Source organism: Parasteatoda tepidariorum, chromosome 6 (assembly GCF_043381705.1).
Source record: "Parasteatoda tepidariorum isolate YZ-2023 chromosome 6, CAS_Ptep_4.0, whole genome shotgun sequence".
Classification (NCBI taxonomy): Eukaryota; Metazoa; Arthropoda; class Arachnida; order Araneae; family Theridiidae; genus Parasteatoda; species Parasteatoda tepidariorum.
In genome coordinates, this window is record NC_092209.1 from 52,970,937 (window position 1) to 52,994,519 (window position 23,583).

A 23,583-nucleotide genomic window follows, 5' to 3' on the forward strand; every position below is an offset into this window, starting at 1 on the left:
TCGAATCTGTTATTATAATCTATTTGCTAAAATTACAGACGGAATGAAAGTAAGCATGTTTCTTAAACACCCCGTTATTAATACAAACAAGGTAACAAAACTCAACATTTTTTTTTTACAACTCTCGTTCGTAAAGATATACCCGAGGCGCGTTTTTCTTAACCTCTTTCCGAACTAGATCGTCACGTCCGTTTTTGGTATTATTTTATTTTTTAATCGATCACGGTCTGGCGTTATTAGCGAAAAAATTTATTGTGGTCATCGTTTGATGAACGGTTCGTAATTATGAAGGCCTACGCTTGGAGGCCCACACCTTAATACGGAAGGATAATGAAACTATGTGGCAGATTTTAATTTATAGACTGCTATCAATGGCTCGATATACAATGTATATTCGAATAAAATTCTTTTTTAATCTGTACCAATAATGTAAAATATGAGACAAGGTAGATTTATTTGATAAGTTACGCTCCCCACCGGCGATATTATTCTCAAAGATACTGCTGTTGGCTTTAGATGGAAGTCATTATAATAAGATTTGGTTTAAGAGAGAACAGTATGCGTGGAATTAATATTAGGAGAAAGCAAAATAAATATTTTCGACTAAGCCCTATAAAGCATTAAAATGTTTTTTTTTGAAAGTTGCGAATAATGTAAAATATGAGATCAAAAATTGCTTGACATTCGATTGAGTTTAGATGCATAAAGAGATTTGGACGGAGAAAAAAAGTTCTGGTAAAATTCCGTAGGGGAGAGTGGGGTCAATTGTAACAGGGTACGATTGTAACAGAGCAAAAATTTCGAGTGTCGGGTTCTAGATTTGGTTCCTAGGAGGCGCACAAGGTATATTTAATAAATCTACATGTACACCCCTGCTGGCAACCATTTTTATGTACTTTTGAAAGAGTTACATCACAAAAGATATTTTCACGCTACGTAAGTACTTTTTTTGGTATTAGATTATTATATTGCTACAAAGTAATTTTGTTTAAACAAATAAAAATTATTAACCGAATATGCAAGTGGACACCTTAATTAACATTTGAATAAAAAAGAATTAGTTCTATTAATTAACTAGCAATGTTTTTAACAAATGAAGCTGAAATGGCGTCTTGGGGACGATTGCAACAATAAGTAAAGGGACGATTGCAACAGCTGAAAATAAATAATCTTATATTTACAAACCATTACTTAAGTCTTTAAGAACCACCAATAGTTTCCTATATCATTTATATTATGCTGCATGTGCATTATTTTATTTGTCACCTTTCACAGCATAAATTAAAATTTTTAACCCCTTAAAGTTAAAAGTTTAACCCTTTAGGTTTCTGCTCATTATTATTTTTACTCCTAAAATATCACTACTATTTTGATCAATAAGAAAATATATCACAACTATGATAATATGTATAATTAACTATGTTTTAGTTGAATTTATGAACTGTTACAATTGACCCCGTAAGTGGAGACAATTGTAACAAGTGCACGACAGTCAAAAATTGTTAATAACTAATATAACAACATTTAAAATAAGGTATTTTTTTTCTAGTAGAGGATAGTCTACTTTACTCGTCTGTCAATTAATACTAATAATATATTGGATTTTTTGTTAGTTAAAAATAGTTAAGTAAAAAATGTTACAATTGACCCCACTCTCCCCTACTGTATGGTAATGGCAGTTCTGGTAAGAAACAACATAATTCTGGTTAATAAAAATGAAACAAACGGTATTTAAGCCATTAATTTTGGTAATTTTTCCATTCATATGGTAACGGTTTATCGGTAATTTTGATTTCAAAAATTATAGTTTTGTTACTGCACATTTAGTAAAAAATACAAAACTGAAAAGTAAATTTAGCAAAATAAATTATTTTTATGCCTTGCTCTAAGGTATGATAAAAAATTACCAAATTTTGTCTCATATCATAAAATCATATTTTATTGTTAATTTTGAAAAAACCATTAGCTTTTTGGTAAAACATTATGAGCCTTTTCATGTTCCTTTAGAGCCAGAAACACGGTTCTGGTTGTTTTGACCATATTTTTTTTCTCTATGTGGCACGATCAAAATGTATATAAAGTCAGCATTGAGCAAAAACACAAAAATTGCGTCTATATCCTCTCATAAACTTTAAAAGAGAAACAATTAAACAAAAATGAGATGAAATATTATCAGAAAAAAACATCTGTAATTTTTAAGGAAAACTGATAAAAACACATTTTATCAGTGATAAAGATAAATTAAAAATTAATGTGAAAACTTATCCTAAGAAAGTAACAGTCAAACAAATAAACCATGATAAAGAGATAATTATCAAAAAAGGTCACCAAAAGCTTAGTTAAATCTTATAAAACGAAAATAGTAAATCAAATTAGTGAAGAACTATTAAAAAAGGCACAAATGATATTATAAATTTGTTAAACGGATTAGAGAGAGAAAAAATATAGACAATAATATTGATCCAAAAATTAATATGAACTCAGATTCTAATGAGGCGATTGTTTGACAAATGTGTCTTGACAAAATCTTGAATGGTTTGACACAAGTTTAAGAAACGCATCTCGACGAAATCTTAGATAGTTTAGCAAATGTGCTTTGACGAAATTTTGGATGGTTTACGAAAATTAAAAAATGTATCTGGACAAAATCTTGGGTGGTTTAACAAAATTTTTACAAACGTGTCTTAATGAAATCTTGAATAGTTTAACGAAATTTTAACAAATGTGTCTCGAAGAAATCGTGGATTTTTAACAAAAGTTTAACACACGTTTCTTGCCGAAATCTGCATCTAAAACTCATAAAAACCTTAAAAAATTTAAAGCAAATATATGACAATCAAAAACTATTATCTATAAAAGTACTGTAAAAAAACTGTTTAATACATATAAATAAGATGCATATAAATGAAATGTAAGACAAAAATAAGAAATTTAATCCGATTAATGAACATGAATATGAATTCAGGTCTTATAAAAAGAGACAATATGATAAAGATGTGAGGACGAAATCTTATCATCAATTAACGTAAACTTTAAGAAAGAAAGCGGAGCAAAGCGAAACAAAGCAAAGTAGATAAAGAATCGGAGCAAATATTGGAATTTTTTAAATACACATTGGCAATGAACTGGAATCCTTATCTTAGCTTTTATAACATTTTTGTTTTTATTATTTGGAAACAGTTTTTATTTTAGAAAAATTATTATTGATTTGACAAAATTACTTTAGAGAAAGCATGGTTTTGAAATTAATGATTGTTATTTTTTAAAATTCTATATTGAAATTCCATTTTTTCTTTTTTCGTATAGTTACAATCTAAAGTGAAGTGTAAAAATGAATACATATATATTTTAAAATTAATAAAAACATATTGGTTTATATCGAAAGTTCGTGCCAGCTTTTAATTTTGATATATATTTGTTAAATCAAAAAAGCTCTATTTTTTATGACAATCTTTCTCCATTTTTCAGACAATTTGAAAATTTCGTTCTTCAAAAACCTCTAAGGTTTTTCCACAAAAGCAAAAATAGTATTGTGATGAGTTTTTATCTTACTCAAATAAAGTTTTTCTTTCATTAAATAATTATTGTAATATCCGAAATAGCTGCAACTAAGGATACAAGATCAGATGAATAAAGTGATGAGATAGAACATCCTGCCAAACTTCAACAACTTTTGTCGAACAGTCAAAGATATATGATGCCGAACATATTTCTGACGAAGCCGCTGTTCTTTTTGTTTCCAACTGCTGTCTATAATCATTCAAATTAGAAGCAACGCTTTTCCAAATTCTGTCTGTATGCCATTTGCTTTCCATCATTCCGACATATTCAGAACCCATCCACCGAAAATCCACTCGAACTTTTCTGACAATAATAGTTTGAAATACTGATTACTTTTTAAATTTTATTATGAATAAGGAATATATCAGAACAGAAAATATCAAATTTGAGTAGTTGAAAGTTACTTTTAGCTATTTCGTACTAATGCATTCCGAAAAACTTTATGTTGAAAGTTTTATTTTTGAATGTATATTTTCATATCGTTATTCCAATTTTTTCATTAAACCACTTTCAAATTTTTATCAAACCAAGTCAAAAATAAAATATGCATTTTTTGAAGAATTGCGCAAATGTTCGAAACTACTTAAGGCCCAGACCATAACCCCAAAACTTCAAAAGTGACTCACCGCACCAATATCGGCTTGGAGGCATCTTCAGGAAACTAATAGTGTTATTAAACTAATAAATTACATCGTAGACAGACACATTATATAACCTGACTTCTTTAGTTTAACTAGTGATTAACAGAATTATCCCTAAATATAGATTATTATTGGTAATCATTCCCAGTGATATCCATTCACTAAAGAAAAGAAATAAATTCTAGTTATTACGATCTCTACACACAGAAATAGTTACATTGTACCTAAAGTATGAGTCTTCGGGCTCAGTGTGATGGAATGAAAGGTCAAACACTTAGAAAGTTGAGAGGAAAAAATGCGAATGAATTCATAATTGAGTAGAACTGAAAATTATTACCCTTTTAATCTGTGGGTTCATTTGAATATCTTTCACATTCAAGAAGGCAGTGATATAGTTCCTTGACTGAGGAAGAGCGATGGGTGCTTGAACTTCGATAGGTTCTTTTACGAACTCGATACCTTTGGCTCTCTTATTCTCTTATTCATAGGATTTAAATGACCTTTACCGATGATAAATTGGGATATCTTTTGTTCTCTTATTTTCGTTTATATGTTTTAAGTAACCTTTACCTACGATAGGTTAATACTGTGATACTTTTATTACACAGGATTTAAATGGTCTTCACTGATGATAACTTTGTATCTTGATACCTTTGGCTCTCTTATTCTTTTCCATGGGATTCAAATCACCTTTACCGATGATAAATTGTGAGATCTTTTGTTCTCTTATTTTCGTTTATATGTTTTAAGTAACCTTTACCTACGATAGGTTAATACTGTGATACTTTTATTACACAGGATTTAAATGGTCTTCACTGATGATAACTTTGTATCTCGATACCATTGGCTCTCTTATTCTTTTCCATAGGATTCAAATGACCTTTACCGATGATAAATTTATAAAATGATAACTTTGATTCACTTATTCTTTAAATGACTTTTATTAATAATACGTTTGTATTGTGGCATCTTTTGTTCTTTTATTTTCCTTTATATGTTTTAAATTATCTTTACCTACGATAGGTCTATATCGTGATACTTTTGGTATTTATTACACAGGATTTAAATGATCTTTACTGAAGATAACTTTGAATCTCGATATCTTTGGCTTTCTTATTCTCTTCCATAGGATTTAAATGACTTTTACAGATGATAAATTTATAAAATGATAACTTTGATACACTTATTCTTTAAATGACTTTTACTGATAATACGCTTGTATTGTGATATCTTTTGTTCTTTTATTTTCCTTCATAGGTTTTAAGAGACTTTTATTTATGATGGATTTATATCGTGATATTTTCGGTATTGATTGCACGGGATTTAAATGGTCTTTAGTGTTATTAACTTCTGCTATATACTTTTCGCTTTATTATTCTCTTCCATAGGATTTAAATGACCTTAATAAATGATAAATTTATATGAGATAACTTTGATTCACTTACTCTTTAAATGAGCTTTACTGATAATAAGTTTGTATTGTGATAGTAGTCTCATTATTTTCCTTCCTAAGTTTTAAGGGACCTTAAACTATGACCGGCTTATATCGTGATACTTTCGGTATACACAGGATTTAAATGGTTTTTTTCCCAATGACAGTTTATATAATACCTTTAGTTCTCTTAATCTTATTCATAGGATTAAATGACAATTTCTGATGATAAGTTTATATCCCGATACCTTTGATTCACTTATTTTTTTTCATAGTATTTAAATGACCTATACCGATGATGCGTTTGTATCGTGATACCTTCGGTTTATTTTATTTATTTTTTCTTGAGATTTAAATTATCTTCATCAATGATAAGTTTAAATTGTGATACTTTTTTATTATTTTATTCTCTTTCAGAGGGTTTAAATGAGCTTTACCGTTTGATAAGCTTACATCACGATATCTTTGATTCTTTCAAAGGATCGAAATGACCTTTACCAATGCTAAGTTTATATCCAGATAATTTTGTTACTTTTATTCTTTTACATGGGATTTAAATGGCCTTTACAAAACAGAAGTTTGCATCGTGATGCCTTTAGTTCTCTCATTTTCATCTACAGAATTTAAATTACTTCTATGATAAATAACGCATTTGCTCCATTATATCTTTCAAATAATTAGAACACAATTTAGTTTTTATTAATCAAATCAACTTATTTTTATCTATAGTATTCTTTTCTTAATTTCATAAAATTTCCCCTTATTTTCAATCATAAAATTTGAGTAGTTTTGGATGAAGATCCTTTTATTACTCTTATTTTATATTAATTTAAGTAATAAGTAATTTAACTTAATTTATAATTATAAATTATAATTATAAATTATAATTATAAATTATAATTATAAATTATAGTAAATAATTATAATTATTAATATTAATTTAATTTAATAAATAATTTAAATCATAATTAATTTAAATAAGTAGATTAAACTTTATCATATTTTTTTACAATGTCTAAATAAAGTTTATTTTTCACAAGGCTTTTAATGATAATAGCTTTTGTCGTCAAAGTTTTGCTCCAAAAACTTTTTTCGCTGATTTTTGATAAGTTTCATAAAAAATTTTCTCATGGATAAATCTTTAGATACGTTGGCGACTAATTTCGCGCCAAACCACAACTAACATCCAACTATAGCTCAATTTAAGCTTTTCACCTTTATTTCATTTAAAACGTATGGTTTCTTCTAAGTTCAAATGAAAAGGGAATAAGGAAAAAAAGAAGAAAAGGAATAAAAACAAGTAAAATCATACAAAGTGTAGGATACTTTTGTATATTATTGTTAAAGCATGAAAGATGGAAGATCTACATTTAATGGATAAAATAAACAATCATATACTCAGAACACAGAGTAAAAAAGATTTAAAAAAACGACTCAACTATTACTGAATTAATCCCTGTAATCCATCATCGTATATTCTAAACAAAAGAGGAGGTTTGCATGCTCATTTTATTTTATATCTTCTCCCCCCTTTTCTCTCCGCCGGCTACTTTGGCTCCTTTTCAATGTCTGAACCTCCCTTGGCGCCAAAACATTTAAACAAAATTTTGTTCTCTATGGCACGGTGTAACCCAAAACTTTATTTGACACAACCAAAATAAAGCTTACGAAGACTACGACTGAGAGAAAAGGATTGGGGATGTTAAAATAACCATTCATTCTCTTACTTTTGACAAATTAAAGAAACAAGAGTTAAAAAAGAACACAAAGTTGCAACTGAAAGAAGTATTTAACTACTTCAATGAAAATAATCGATAAGACAATATCAATTTTCAGCTTTAAGAGATAAAATATTAGATCGTCTTTCTTTTTTTTAACTTCAGCATTTCGTGCATAATGTTGCCAACTAACGAAACAGACATCTATTAATAGTTTAAAGTGATTGCACTCGGAAAAAAAGTTGGAAAAGCTACCGTTTTGTCTGCGATTTTTTTTAGGATTTTTTTTACAATTTTTTATTAGTTAATAAAGAGTGATAGGTATTTTGTTGGAGCTAAAATTTTATTAGCTTTGTTGGCAGTTAAAATTTATAACTGTAACCGCTGCGGAAAGATTTGAGTTCCTAATACATACGAAGCACTAAATCCATTACATATGTTAGAAAGTTGTTAATTCCATGCAGTTTTTTCCTTGTATTTGATATGTTGCATTGAGTTTATACATAACTATGAGTCTGGCAGGAATTATTTTTCGTTGAATCAACATATTATGGAGAGTATTGAAGAATAAATTATTATTTTTAAATGGAAAGATGCTATTATACTTAAACACAATTTGGAAAATATTATTTTGAAGTTTACGCATCTCCAAATCCTATCGAATCAAGTGAAAAGTGTTGGTGAATACAATAAGATCAGTATAATTCTTAGATCAGCATGTAGTAACTGGAATAGTAAAAAAAGTTTTTGTTGCTTAAAGTCAACATATGACTGGAAGGCTAAAAAAATTGTGGTGGCTGAGAGAAGATATACGACTGGAATGGTAAAAATGTTTTGGTGGCTGAGAAGACATACAACTGGAATGGTAAAAAAAAAAGCTTTGGTGGCTGAGAGTAGACATTCGACTAGAGCGGTATAAAAGCTTTAGTAGCTGAGAGTTAGGCATGCGACTGTAGCGGTAAAAAAAAAGCTTTGGTGGTTGAGAGTAGACATATCACTCTAACGGTGAAAACGCTTAGGTGGTTGAGAGTTGATACTCGATCACAAAGGTTTGGTGTATATGCACGGGTGAGCCTAGGTTTTAGGAGATCCTGAGGAGCAAAATACATTAAGGCATTTTTGAATTTCTGGAAACGAAACACCCTGAAAATTTGAAAAGCATCCCTGAGATTTGAATTTCTTAATAATATGAAAGTTAAAGCGTTAAAAAGGTCTTACATTTTAAAATTTAAGAAATTTGGATTATTTTTATCAGCTTCCGTTTTCCTTTCTCTGACCATGCTTTTCCATAAATACGCAAAATTAGAGATTATCCCTTTACATTTGCTGCCTTTATAAAAAATAGTGACACAATTATTTATCACCCGTTACTGAAGTATTTTGTATTGATGCTTCCTATCTATCGAATATTTAAAGATAGTTACATATTCGTGGTATTTTTTAAAATAGTTACGAACTTCAACTATTACTACAAATGTAAGCAAACAGGGGACAGAATGGAAAATAGTACCCATATGACAGAAAGTTGTGAAAACGATTAAATGAGATTTCTGGTACCTCATTCGATAGAGAGGAAGCAGATAGAAACAGGCTAGTATAGGAAATGGACTAAGGCAAAATGGTTTTACTTTATAAAGTTTGAAAAGGAATATCTTGATGGTGAGTTAATTCGCTTTAAAGTTAAATTACTGTACACGAAAGGACGTATACTTTACTTTTCTTCTGATTTTTTAATGTAAACAAATCATAAATATCAGTAAAATCTTAATAGTGTCTTAGATGTTACTGATAATATTTAAAACTGTACTGAATCAGCGTTATTTTGCTATATTGACAATAATTATATATTTTTCTTCAACCGGTTTCACAGACAGATTATATATATACTGACTGCTAGTTACATTCATTGAGGTAGCCTGAGTTGATGTGAGTGTGCTGGTAGCAAAACCATGAATATAATACCGAGGTTATTATTTTGCGAAGTTTACGAATTGTATAATAAAAAGACGTGAGTTTTGGAAATCATATCAGGGATAATTAAATGTATAATTTGAAATGGTCTAATTTATTTCCAGTGAGCAAAAAAGTGAACTCCTAGAATAACTTTTGGATTAATGATCGGATTTTCCCGTACTCATTCATTCCCGTTTCTCCCTCATTCATCCCCATTCATTCCCATTTCCCGTTTCTCATTTATAATGGTTAAATCATATAACCTCAAATATGCTAAATAATTAGTGCGGATGACATTTCAAGTTACGAAATAAGATAGAAAAAAGCATTTTCTCTGAATAAACATGTATTTTTTTTAATTTTTTTTCTTTTTAGGATTTTAGATTCTCTATCCTCAAAATATGGGGGTTGTCACAATCTGCAAAATATGGCAGCTATAGTTAGGTCAAGAGGCTAGTCAAAAGTTTGGACCCCTTATTGTCAATTTCACTTTTTGCCTAAGTGGGGCAGTTTTTATGCTCACGGCGATGAGAGTTGAACAGGTGAAAATTTTGATTGCTCTTTCAACTAAACTATAAAAATCGTAGAAAAAAAAAAAAGATTTTATGCCTGATTTCGCTGGGAAAAAAAACAGTAAACTTTTCAAAAATGAAAAAAAAAAAATCCTTGCATTTTCCGATAGTTTATTGTTTTAAGCTTATTGTACCAAAATGTTGAACAAATTTTCGTGAAAATGAAAAAGTTACAGCATATATCGAATACAGCGGATGACGTAGGGCATATTGTGACAGCTATAAGCAAATGAACTAATGCGTTTAGTTGTTTAATGAATTTGCCCATTCGTTTCAAAACATTTTAGTTATTTTGTCGAAATAATTTGTTTAAATTATGTCAGAAAAATTATTGATGGTATTCTCAGTATAAAAAATTGAAATTTACGTCTTGTTTGACAGCAATAATTTCTAATGAAAATGGCAAAAGTTTATTGACGGTTTTAGGAACAATTAGAAATAAATGTATGCCCAGTATTCAAGGAATATGCTCAGAATGAGAATGACCACAACATTTTCGTTGCTACTCTAAAAGCATATGAGGTGACACATAAGGGTAGATCGAGAAGAAAAAGGGCTAGATTAGACTAGACTGCTAAATTAGACTGCTGAAAATGCTAAAAAACATCTTGTGGACCTAGTATTGATGCATTATAGTTAGTTTCAAAGTTTTATATATTTATACAGATAAGCAAAATTTCAAACGCAATTTCCTCGAAACTGTTTCTCGTTCATGTTGTATCTCAAGCTAATACAATTTTCTATCGATTTACTTCAAATTTTGACACAATGTTCACAATAAGTATAGTTTTTGTTTCACTTAGAGATTCTATAATTGGGTTAACTGGTTTTTAGTGATCCAGAAAATGCTTATTTTAGGTCTTTCTTTAATTTTTTTCTTCAAAACAATGCCATTTTGCGAAAAAAAATTATTTTTTAAACGTGCGACGAAAACTATATATATGTAGTCTATAAAAATCAAAACGGAATTAAATTTGGATGATTTTTTTCATTTTATAAGTACAGTTCATTATGGATAATTAAAAAACAAACAAATTAAAAACATTAATTAAAAGAGAGCTAATTTTTTAAATTTTTATATTTGTAACATAATAAAATGAAGAGTAAAATATGTACAATATATTAAAAATAAAATTAAGTTTATTACAATCGTTGCAAAATTGATTAAAAAAATCCTTCCCTTTTCACAGGCTTCTACCGTGTTGTTCCCCCCTAAACCATTAATATTTTAAATTCTTTTGGTCACTAGGTGGCGCTTGAAGCTACAACTTAGCATGTGAAGAAATTAGTTATCAGATCTTAAAGTAATTCAAAACGTAGGTTTTTCATACGAACAGTATACAATCATCGTAAAAAACAATTCGATTAAAAACGAAAAACAAAAACGGAACATTAGTTCAGTTTTCAACTTTCAGGAAATTCAAGGAAATCATCTAATGTAAAATCATTTCAAAAATGAGTAACGGTCGAATTTCTAACGAACTTTTTTCAGTTTCAAGTGAGACATTCCGAAACAAAACATAGTACGTTGAAAAATGTTGAGCAAAAATTTTTGAAACTTAACAAAAAAATTTTTTTTCCACAATTCTCATAATTAACTATCGAAATATGTATAATACGATATAATTAAAAGTAACGGTTATGAAAAGATAAAACCAAACGATTTCCGTAATATATATTTATAATACCACATAATTAAAAGTAACGATAATGAAAAGATAAAACCAAACGATTTCCATAATATATATTTATAATACCACATAATTAAAAGTAACGATGATGAAAAGATAAAACCAAACGATTTCCATAATATATATTTATAATACTACCTAATTAAAAGCAACGATAATGAAAAGATTTAAAAAAAAAAAAAAAAAAACAAACAAGCGGTCTTAATGGTTTTTTGAAATGACGGACATTACGATAACTTGCATGAAAATAAAAAAAAAAGCGCAATTTCTCACAGCTTATTCCAATAAGCTCTAATTTATTTCTATTGTATTAGTTAACGAAACTGTAATACTCTGTTTAAAAAAAAAACACAAAAATAAGAAAATAAAAAACTAAAACCCTATACACAAACAGGCAAATGTTATTTTAACATAGTGATAATCTTTTGACTAACCTTTTACGTCAGACGTTCTACAAATGGAAAAGTGGGTGAAAGATCTTCCCTATCTTCTTGCAATTCCAGAACAAACATTTAAATCACTTTCTTTTAAGTTGAGAAGAATGGCAAAAAGCCCTCACCAAATGTAAAGACAGAGAAAGGAGAAGGACGCTTTTTAAGTTTGATGTTTTATCACGGGGGATTCTTTGGTGTGGGTGGGCGCTTTTCCTATGTTTTGCTTGGCCCACTGCCCGGAAATCGTGCGCGCACGTGGTTTTAAATGGTAAATGAGTATTTATTTGATGAAAATCACTTTTTGTTGCAAAATGCGGATTAAAAGACACTTCTCTGACCGCAAAAGGATTATTGGCTACTGCAGAGATAAAAAAAAACTTCTTTGAGGGCGGAACAGAATAGAAAAGAAAGAAATTAGCGGGCCAATGAATTAAATTTTAAACATTTAAAAATAGTTAACAAATTTTACAATGTAAATAGTTTCTTCTACGTCAATGTTACTACTTTTTAGTATTTTGATTTTTATAAAAACATTCATTGGATGATGGTTGGTTCAACCTGAAAATTCATCTTTAACTACAGATTCAATTGAGAAAGTAACCAATACGATAAATGGCTCTACATCAAATGTGTATTTATAAATAATTAGTTTAAAATTTATTTGTAGTCAGTTTCAAAGAAGAATTGTTTTTTTTATTAAAATTATGGCAATAATTAAATATTTTGAAAGTTTTTTTTCCAATGTCCTCACTTGGAGAATGACTTTTCTTCTTATAGACATTTGAAGGTCAGATTTGTTGAAGGGCAGGGGTACCATATTAGGTGGGGCAACGTTGCTTCTACAGTAAAGACAGATAGTACAGAGAAAAAAAAGAACATCCCTGTCTGGGATTTGAACCCAGAACCTTTCTGATGATACTGACCCCTACACAGGTCGATCAGGCATATTATGAAAGTAATATATATTTCCGAATTCTTATTAAATAAAATATATTTTCTTTACTATAAAATATAAATTATTTTATGAGTAATACGCCTTATAAGGGTTCATAAAAAATAAGTTAATGTTCGCTTGCCTGTTACCACAGCATTTTTTAAAAAAAGAAGTATAATAAAACTAGCTACCATTGGCGACCAGCTGAGTCATCTTTCAAAATTATCTTGTACAACATATTAGCTTCAGTGATAACCAAACCGAATGCACAGCACAAATATATTTAAATACTATAATTCTTCAACCCTTTTTTAAATGCCTAACACCTTAATTAGTTATTGAGCAATATATAAATAAAAAATTTTCACCGTCCAGCTGTTACTCGTGGTTTGACCCACACGGAAATATCTTAACTTCAATTTTAACTATTTTTAAGAGATGTCCGTGATATTGTCAAAATTCTTTATGTACAGAATATTAGTAATAATTTAAAATCTGCCCAGCAGCCATTAAATCACACAAATCATCGTAAATATGAGTTCCTGAAATTTTAGTGTAGAAGGTAGAAGAAGTATTAAAACTATTTCCATCTCTGCCATGTTATTAGATCGAAAACTGGTCAAAATACTCCATTACGTGTTGTATTTATACTACTTCTTCACGCACCTCTTTAACCATAACTTGAGTATCGTATAATATATAAAAGCTATTGCTTGAAAAAAATAAGTTCCGTAACCAATAATTTGTATGACAGCATGCGGCACCATAGCACTGTTTATGTTTAAAATTTCTTCTACCAATTTAGAAAAGATTGAAAATGAATCTCAATATCTACTTCATAACTAAGTTTTTATCTCAATAACAGTAAAAAATTATTCTAAATAAATTCCACCTCTCAATCCATAACTTGAGTATCGTAAATGTATGTAAGCTATTGCTTAAAAAAGAAAAGTTCCGTAACCAATAATTTGCATGACAGTATGCGTCACCATAGATGTTTAATATTTCTATTATCAACACTACTTGAATTATTACTTCAGACAACCTAACAAAATGAATCTTACGTATAACTAAAAATAATAATGCTAAGCAATGTATAACTAATTTTTTAACACTAAAGAGAACCTAACAAAACCCATCATAAATTTAGTGTCACAAAAAAAGGAAAAAAGAAAAAGAAAAAATACCGGAATTTATGATGTTACAAAAAAGAAATCATTACATAACGAATTTTTCACTAAATTTAAATATATTTGTATGATTTCTAAGGTCACATACTAAGTGTAGCCAAATGTACATAAAAAATAGGTCAAAGAAAAGTCAATTAATCATTAGAAGGGAACATTCAAAACGTAACAAAATGCTTTAAAAAATTGTCTTTTTGTCTTCTAATCTTTCTAGATTTTGATTTAAAATTTGAATAAGTAAACGGTACGGTACGCAAATAAATAAATAAATAAATAAATAAAATAAAAAAATGGAACATACTAAATAACTTTTTATCTAATAATCGGATTTTCGAATACTAAGAATCAATTTTTATGGTTCGAGGCCTTAACTTTAAATATGCTAATTAATTAGTATAGACGCTATTTTGAAGAACAATCTTGTGATATTTTGAATAACAAATAAATGGTATTTTTCAGACACAAAAAGTACTTTCTCTGAATAGATATATCTTTCTCCCTCCTCCTTTTTCTTTAATTTTTTTTTTTTTTAACGAATTCATAATCTGGGAAATATGGATTCAATAGGAGAGCTGTCGAAAGTTAGGACCTCTTGATGTTAATTTTATTTTTCGTATATTTCGCGATACTTCGAGAATTTTCGAAAGAAATGAATTTTTTTTCACGCAATTATAAAATTTGTTTATCCATAAATTCTTTTCCATAAAATTGTTATTCGTTTTTCCTTTCCGTGCAAAATATAATATTAATGTTTATTTATTATTTTATTTAACATTATTAGAAATTTTTTTTAAATTGTACAGTATACAAATTTTGACATCATTTCTAAGAATGTAATTTTAAATGGCAAATTAAAAAGTTTCAGACCAATTGCTCGAATAGTACTTAAGAAATCAAATTTTATATCTTACAATATTTTCAAACAATAAAACTATTGACTATGAAATCAAGTTGTATTGACTATATTTAAATCAATAAGTACCCTTTTTCGAAAGTAATCAACTAAAAAAGAAATTAATTTTAAAAATGCAGTTATCCAATTTACTAAAACACATTAAATTCAATAATTCAGATGATATTTATAAATTTTGTTGTATTCAAGCTAAAACTGTGCATGCAGCAGTAGCTTCCGCTATCGTTTTTTATCTTTCTTTAATGATATCTAAAAGTGACTATTAACTTTTTACAACTTTGGTTTCATTGACAATAAAAAAGCGGTAGCCGTTGACTATATCTTATTAGTAGATAAAACAAAACAGCTGCTTCGTCTGCCAAAAAGTACAGTCAAAGTATTCTTTTACGGGTTCATTGTAATGTACAATTCCAAAAAAACCGGCATTCGATTTTATTGTTCGTTGTAGCTTAAGGGGGAAAAAGTGCGTTGAACATAGTTACTGTAATAAAATGCACATAAAATATAATTTTTGGAACGAAATACAAAATAACAACTGTGAACAATTAAAGGTTACTTGTAAAAGCAATATATTTTATAGATATTGGAAAAGAACAGAAAGTTTATGATGGGAGATGAGGTAAGTTGTTGTCGAGTTTAAGGTTAGTGATAAAGAATGGCAGGCCTAAACGTTGTATTAACATTTTATGATGGAAGTATTCATCGAGTTTTTATTTCATTGCGATAGCATATTCTAAATGGATGGTGATTGTTTGCTTTGCTTTATTTTTAAAATCAAATTTAATAAATCTTCATAAAACTGGAAAAGATTACTTGAATTTCCAGGAAATGATCTAATACGAATAATTATATACACTGTAAAAAATTTCAGTCCAAATTACGGTAAAATATACCAGTACTCTCGTTACTTTTTACTGCAAAAATCATTTTTACTGTAAAATTTTATGGAGCAAAACAAATCTGATGTATCGTAATTGTTACAGTAATATTTATTGAAAAATCTTTAAATCAAAACATTTAAATAATTATTACTGTAAAATATAAGGGATAAAATTTTACGCTAAAATTAATTTTACGGATGATGCACTCAGGGAGTCAATACTTTCTACCGTAATTTAATCCGAAAATTTTTAAGAGCACAGAGAAAAAAAAATGGTAAAATTACCATGTTGAATGGTAATTGCATTTCTGGTAAAGCAAAATTATAATTCTAAAAATTAAAACAGCAAAATATCCGGTATCTAACTTATTTATTTGATAATATTTCCGTTCATATGGTAACGGTACGCTTGAAATTATGGTTTATAAAATTATAGTTATTACCACACATTTAGTAAAAAATGCATAACTGAAAAGTAAATTTAACCGAATAAATGGTTTTATATTTCACGCTGTAAGATATCACGCTGAAATCACAAAATTTTATCACATATTATCAAACCATATTTTATTATTAATTTTACAAAATTATTGCCAAAGCGCTTTGGTAAGAAATACTGATCCCACGGAGCCAGAAACACGGTAAATTTTACCATATTCAGATACTTTTAATCATACTTTTTCCTTTGGTTTAATTAGTCCATTTTAATTTGCAAAAGGATAATTTTTAAGATAAGTATCACAAAACTTTCAAATCTGCCTAGATTTGTTAGCGTTTCCCCCCCCCCTCCCATTTTGAGAAAAAAAACATACGTAAAAAACATAGTTACTGTTATAAAATACACATAAATTATTATTTTTGGAAAAAATACAAATAACAATAAAATTTTAAAAGTTTCTTGCAAAAGAAATATACATCATAGATAAAGGATATTAGATATCAGAGTAATAATGGATATTAGAGTATTTTAGGTGTTATTTATAGAGTTTCTGTTCTAATTGCATATACTAAATCCATGGTTGGCATATTATAGTACAATGAATTGTATTACTCAATAAATTTTCTTAATTCCTAATATTATATATAATGAAAATAGTTTTAAAAAGGGAAATGAAGGGAAAAGTAATGCTTTTGAGCAGCTACTAAAATTGTTTTATGTTTTAAAAATCAAATTTTAAGAATCTTTTCAAGCTAAGAGAAATCTATCCCCGTAATAGTCTAATTACAGTAGTGGCTTATTTTAGACAATTTTAAGTTCTAAAAAATTCATTTAAAAAAAAAAAGCTGAATATTTAAAAAAAAAATACTCCCCACTGGATTACTCTCCATTAGTTTATGTTTTATTTTTTTTATATTCGTAATACAAGCAGTTGAGTATCAATCAGCAAATACAAATCTTCCAATTCAATCTAAGCGACGCAGAAAATCTATTTTTTTATATCTTATTCCATGAGAAGACATAAATTGTTTCTCTGATTATCATTTTTTTAAATTAAACTATAGATAATGAAACTCTTTGTAGTTCAGAGTTGGATATTTTTTGTTTCCTCCATTTTTGAAATGTTTAACTGTTTCAGAAATGTATGTTTTATTTTTTTACATTCGTAATACAAGCAGTTGTGTATTAATCATCATATAAAAATCTTCACATTTAAACTACACCAACCAGAAAATCTTTTTTTTCTTCTTTGACTTCATTCTATGAGAAGACGCAAATTTTTCATCTGATTATCAATTTGCTTTTATTAAATTGCAGCTGATGAAATTTTCTATTATTCAGAGTTGTTTTCTTCATCTTCTTTTAAACTACAATTTTTAAATTCTTATCACCTACAGAAGTTCACGTTTCATTTTTTTTTTTCGTATAACCTGAACATAAAGATGTGTATAAATCGGCTTATACAAATCATCAAACAATTAAAATTTTCAGAAAGCTTATATTTTAATTGTTTTCTGTGACGCCACATAAACTGTTCATCTTATAATAAAATAGCTTTTATTATATACTATATTTCAATCAAATTCCCTACAATGCAAAATTAGATTGTTTTACGAATTTTTTAAAATTTTTGTTAGTTTTGGAAGTTTCTTTTTGGCGTAAAGTTTGATATTTTGCAGGATTTTATTATTATTTGATTATTTGCAAATTATTTTTAAAAGCTTTGAACCTTTGTGTCCTCTTACTGCGAGTTTTTCTCAAATTATGATTAAAAAACTCAAATATATACAATATAAATGCACGATTAATAAACAAATAAACATATTATGAAAATAAACATTAATAAGTTTATGTTAATTGGTAATAATTGATGACTTAGTCATAAATTTTATTGGTTTTGAAAATAATAGTTGTAACAGGTATTAAATACTAAAATTATAAAAGTTATACCAGGTATTAATTACAGGTATTAAATCTGAGCAATTTTTTTTGTTTTTTTAAAAATTCCAGACTTAACTAAATAAGGTTCATAACCTTAATAATAAACGAGTTTATTAAATGAAAAGTGACATACCGAACATTTTTTGAATTAAGTAGCTTCCAACATTTATAACTATATCTCGTCTCCACGAACTTGAGGACGACTAACTAGTTATTAACCATAATTATTAATTAGCAGAGTCTAGTTGATACATATACGTATTTCCTGAATATGAAAATAAGTTCCTTCTTTAAAATTAATTGCCATTATCACACCAATACATAATTTAGATGTTTGAATTAATTATATGACACAATGTTTGCATCTTAACTCAAATCTTGGAATGAGTTTAAAAAAGGGGTTTTATAATCAAATAAATCTATACTATTTCTTAGTTTAACCCTGAAATTATATTTAATTAATAATGACGTTAATAAATTTTGAAACTGACGAAGAATTTTTATAAAATGTTTAAAAATTAAAATATTATTTAAATTTATAAAATATTATTTAATAAATATTACAATATTTATGGTGAAGTTTCTTAAATTATTCAAGCATTTGTTTTAATAGTAATGGAATTTTGGTATTCATACAATTTCAATTTAACCCTTTTGAAGGCCGTGGTAAGTATACTTACCACCACGTTTTACCACTTTTAATTTAGGTTTCCATTTTTCAATAACTTCAGCTTTCTTGAAGTGAGTTTGAATAAAATTGGTAACCATTTGTCACTTTTGAAAAACGTATAAAAGTATAAAATACATAATTCCTTTTGAAGTTTGTAGCATTTAAGGAATTTATTTTATAAATAAAGAAAAATAAAAGTCAGTAAGTTCCTAATAGGTCATGTTAAATATATTTACCACCAAAAAAATGGCAATTTTTATAAACTAAATGAGTTCTTTTTTTTATATCAATTACTGTTCTTAAGACAATTTCAATTCCAAAAATACTTTAATTTACCTTTACTAGAAATAAAGGGCCCGTTAAAGGGTTAAGTCTAAAAATAGTATGTTATTTTGAAGACTCGTTTTTAAAGAGTTGTAAAATTTTAGTACTAGCATAAAGTATAACTTTTATAAACAAGATGATGTTTAATTTAAAGATTTCAATTAATAAAAAAGCTTTAATTGATAGATTTAAACAGAAAATTGATAATATTTGATAAATATAAATATTTTTAAATTTTGATAACGAGTAGTAACAGAAAATTGATAATATTTGATAAATATAAATATTTTTAAATTTTGATAATGAGTAGTTTTTGTGGAAATGTAAGATTTTTCTTAAAATTAAAAATTGGTTTACTGAATTATAACAATTTATAAATTCTTTAAGCAACTAAACAATAAATCGAAATATGAATATTATACAAACATACCATTAATAACAGGACCGGGACAACATGTTTTGTGCTTACCTAAAAGTAAAAAAAAGAAACAACTGAATTATTTAACAGAAATATTATTAAATATAAATGTTAAAAGAAGAATACAAATTTTTAAAAAAAAAGTGAGATAGTTAAGAATTTAAATTAAAAATGCTAATAAAAACAAAGTACCGCAATATACTGCATATGGAAGTTAGGAATTTTTTCCAAATAAGTTAATGCGTCAATAAATATTTTCATTTAAAACTTTTTTCTTAAATTATACACACAAAAATAGTGCGCAGAATGTCTTAGAAGTGAATGAAACTGAGCCTTTTCAACCAAGTTTGGATGCTGCATTGCGCACAGGGTGCTTTATGTAAATTCCGCCAAGTCTAAATTAATCTATAACCATTTTTGAAAGAAAAAAGCAATTAAATATGGCAACTATAAAAAGTATCAAAAAAATAAACAGCATTAAGGAATTGAACTCGTATCTTACACTGATTTCAGCACTCGACTTATATCAATATTTGCTGATTCTATGTAGCTGATAAGTTTTAGGTTTTATAAGTTACATAATAATTGTATTTAGCCTTTTAATTATTCACACTAAAAACTATTATGAAAAAAATATATTCATTAAAATTATGAACGGAAAATTATCTAGTAGAAAAAATAATACAGGGTGTCTATAAAAGAACTCCGGGGTTTTAAAAATTCATATCTCACTAACTATAAAAGATAGCAAAATTTAGTCGATTTCTCTGAAAAGAGTAGCTCAAACAGTTTTACTCATACCAATTGGGATTGTTTGTATCAACTGTTGGCGACGCTGCAGGGCGTTGACTTGAAATGACGTCGCGAAATTTGAAATGATGGCGACTCCGCAACAAAAGGCTCAATGTGTTATTTGGCTCATAGAAACGAAGTCTTTAGTTACCGTACAAAGTGCAGAGAAAATTCGTGATGTTCAACATATCAGGGAACGAATAGTCAATTGTGTGGCAACCGTCACCCCAGACATGCTCGCCAGGACATGGGAAGAGGTAGAATACCGTTTAGACGTCTGCCGTGCCACTAACGGGGCTCATATAGAACTTTACTAAGTGTTAAAAAAACTTGAAAATGTAAGCTTTTCAGTCATGTATAAAACATGTATGTATGTTTTTTATTTCATTAAAATATTTTGCCTCAAAACCCCGGAGTTCTTTTATAGAATAGTATAGTATTGGGAAAAAAAAGGAAAAAAATAGTAAAAATAAATTGTTTAGTAACTGAATATTTAAAAGTCTGATTTTATAACCGTCGTTGAGCAGTCGGCCCAGTTTTATGGGTTTACGACTACTAATGTTCAACTCCATAGCCTTGTAATTTTGAACCCAATCCAGAAGACAAAGGAACTCCTGGATCGAGTATTGAGAGAAATTTGCCATCGTGGAGGACTTTTTGATAGAGCTAGCCCGCATTTGCGTTGTATAGAGAGGAAGACCACGAGAATCTTCCACGGTTAGCCTGACGGCGAGAGGACTCTAACCCATGATCCGTCTACCACTGAGGATATTTCGTGTCAGCACTGTGGTCGGTGGAAGTCGGATGCGGAATTCGTATCGACTGGGATTCGAACATGGTTCGCCGCATTGGAAGGGGAACGCTCTATCCCCTGAGCCACCGCGGCTCTAAAAGTCTGATTGTAGTGTTTGAGAAGAAATTAAAAGCACTAGTGTTCAATTAAGGATTCTTTTTTAGAAAATGCAATATTTATCATTACAAAAAACTCCGATATTTCCGAAAAAACTGAAATAATGATTAAAATTATTCAATAAATTACTTTCTTTTTATAAACTAAAACAGTGTTATTATGACTACTAAATGTTTATTTTTTTAATATCAAATACCGTATTTGTTTACACAAAATCTTTTCATGTATCTTATACTAAGTAAAAAGTTTTGTATGATTTAAAAAACTTTATTAAAAATTGTTTATTTAAAAATTGTTTTTATTATAATTTCTAACTATACTTATAAGAGTATTTTTATAACCTTTAACGAGTCTTTTTTCAAGTAGGATTGAAAACTTTATTTTGCAGAATAATGATAAGATAATGTATGTAAATTGTTATTTGATTGTCAAAATAGACAAATTAAAAAAAAACCCTCCTAAATGTGAATAAAACTAATGTAAAACTTTCATAATATTATAATTTTTCTTTAGCTGTATGTGAAATGATTTGCTGTTTAATCAAATTTTTTTAATTTAACTATTTAGTTTTATGTTTATTTAAATACCAGTACTTATGAAACATATCAAATATGCAGTTTGAGTATATTTCCTATAAAGAAAGACATTTCCTGCTGGGAGAAATTTAGATTTATTGATTTTTTCATGTTGCATGATCTAAATTAATTTATACTTCATTTGCAATCTAATTGATAAATGAGATTTTTTGCCTTTACAAAGAATAAGTATAATTTTAATAATCAAGCTTTTGCTTTTTTAAATTTCAAAAAATATAAGTAAATAAATAATATAAAAGGAAACAGTTCCAAACAGTTTGTTTCTAATAAATCAGTTAACTTTAAAAATTATTTTAGAACAATATTTTTTTAAATGAACCTACTTTGATTCCTTAAATTAAAAAAAGAAAGAATGAAAAAGGAAAAATAATTAATGTATGCTGATTGAACAGAGTATTTCGTAAGAAGTATAAGTAAGTTAATAAATAGGTGAATATCTAAAAAATATTTCAGTTCCTTTTAAAGACGTTTTTTTCCACCGTTTTAGATAACTAGCTTTAATATTTTTGAAAAAAAAAATACTTGAAAAAATTCAATATAGATGTGCAAGTTTAATTTCTGGGTTTGCTTTAGTTAAGAAAATACATTACTTCATTTTTCTCTTTTGCATGAAATGTCAAGATATAAAACAGACTCTCGAAATAAAAATAAAAAAATTCAAAGAGTTTTTGTAGCTAAAATAAAACTCGTGTAGAGTTTAATTAACGCAACACAAGTTTTAACTAATTACTGCTAATTTCATTCGCATTCAGAATACACTTTTTGATACGAAAAGTACACTTTTTAAACGAACTTTTCCCCAATTATCTTCTGCTTCCATGCTCCCTAAAGTGAAGCATAAACTTCTCTAATTAGACCACAAAGTTTAACCAAAGAAATCCTACAAAATAAACGAATTGTTCGTCAAAGTCCCTTTCACGAACCAGAATTCTTTCAACTCAAAAGACTCCCGACGCACTGACCGTCATATAATCATAACTCATTAGCACTTCAAAAGATATCATCGAACATCAAACGTGAATCAATCCCGATTGCTTCTTCATCCTTCAACGAGCACACAAATAAATAGCCTTCACCGAACCGTTCATCGGATAAAAAAAGAATCCCCACAAAACGAAACCGAATTAAATTCAGACTTCGTGACGGCTAAAATGCCCTATTTCCACGTGGCCAGGAATCGGCGGAAGAATTCCTACCCGGGCATATCAAAGGGGAATGAAGAGGGAATCAGTGGTCCGTTTCTTGACGCTGGGGAGGTCTCCGCTGGGAATACCGGGGACACCGTATATGGTTTCGTTTTCTCTGAGAAGGCGTTCGCCAACAGGGATTGAGAACCCTGTAAATATCTTTTCTCCTACAAGATAGGAAGTTCGGCGGACTTGCAAAGGAGCAGTTCATCGGGATTCCATATTGAGAGATTCACGAATGAATGCTCACCTTCTGTCATTACGTGTCGCTACATCTAAATTAGCAAGTTAAGATTGTAGTCCTTTAATATCAAAGGATATAACCTTCTCGCCATATTTATCAAGGGAATTACGTTAAACTTATGATAAAAGTTTTAAATATTATTATTA

At 28.2% G+C, this 23,583-nt stretch overlaps 1 protein-coding gene across 6 annotated transcripts in view; it reads right to left on the bottom strand.

Annotated features, from left to right (window-relative positions):
- The window catches only part of LOC107438641 (transcription factor Sox-13), a 555,886-nt gene that overhangs the window by 167,699 nt on the left and 364,604 nt on the right, over window positions 1-23,583 (bottom strand). The window contains exon 1 of one of the 6 annotated variants that reach the window (XM_071182383.1): window positions 19,721-19,759. The exons of 4 other annotated variants lie outside the window; for them this stretch is intronic. The gene's annotated coding sequence lies outside the window, so the exon portion shown is untranslated. Of the gene's footprint in view, window positions 1-12,002; window positions 12,142-19,720; window positions 19,760-23,583 lie in introns of those variants that run through there. One more of the 6 variants, XM_071182381.1, reaches the window with a different exon arrangement.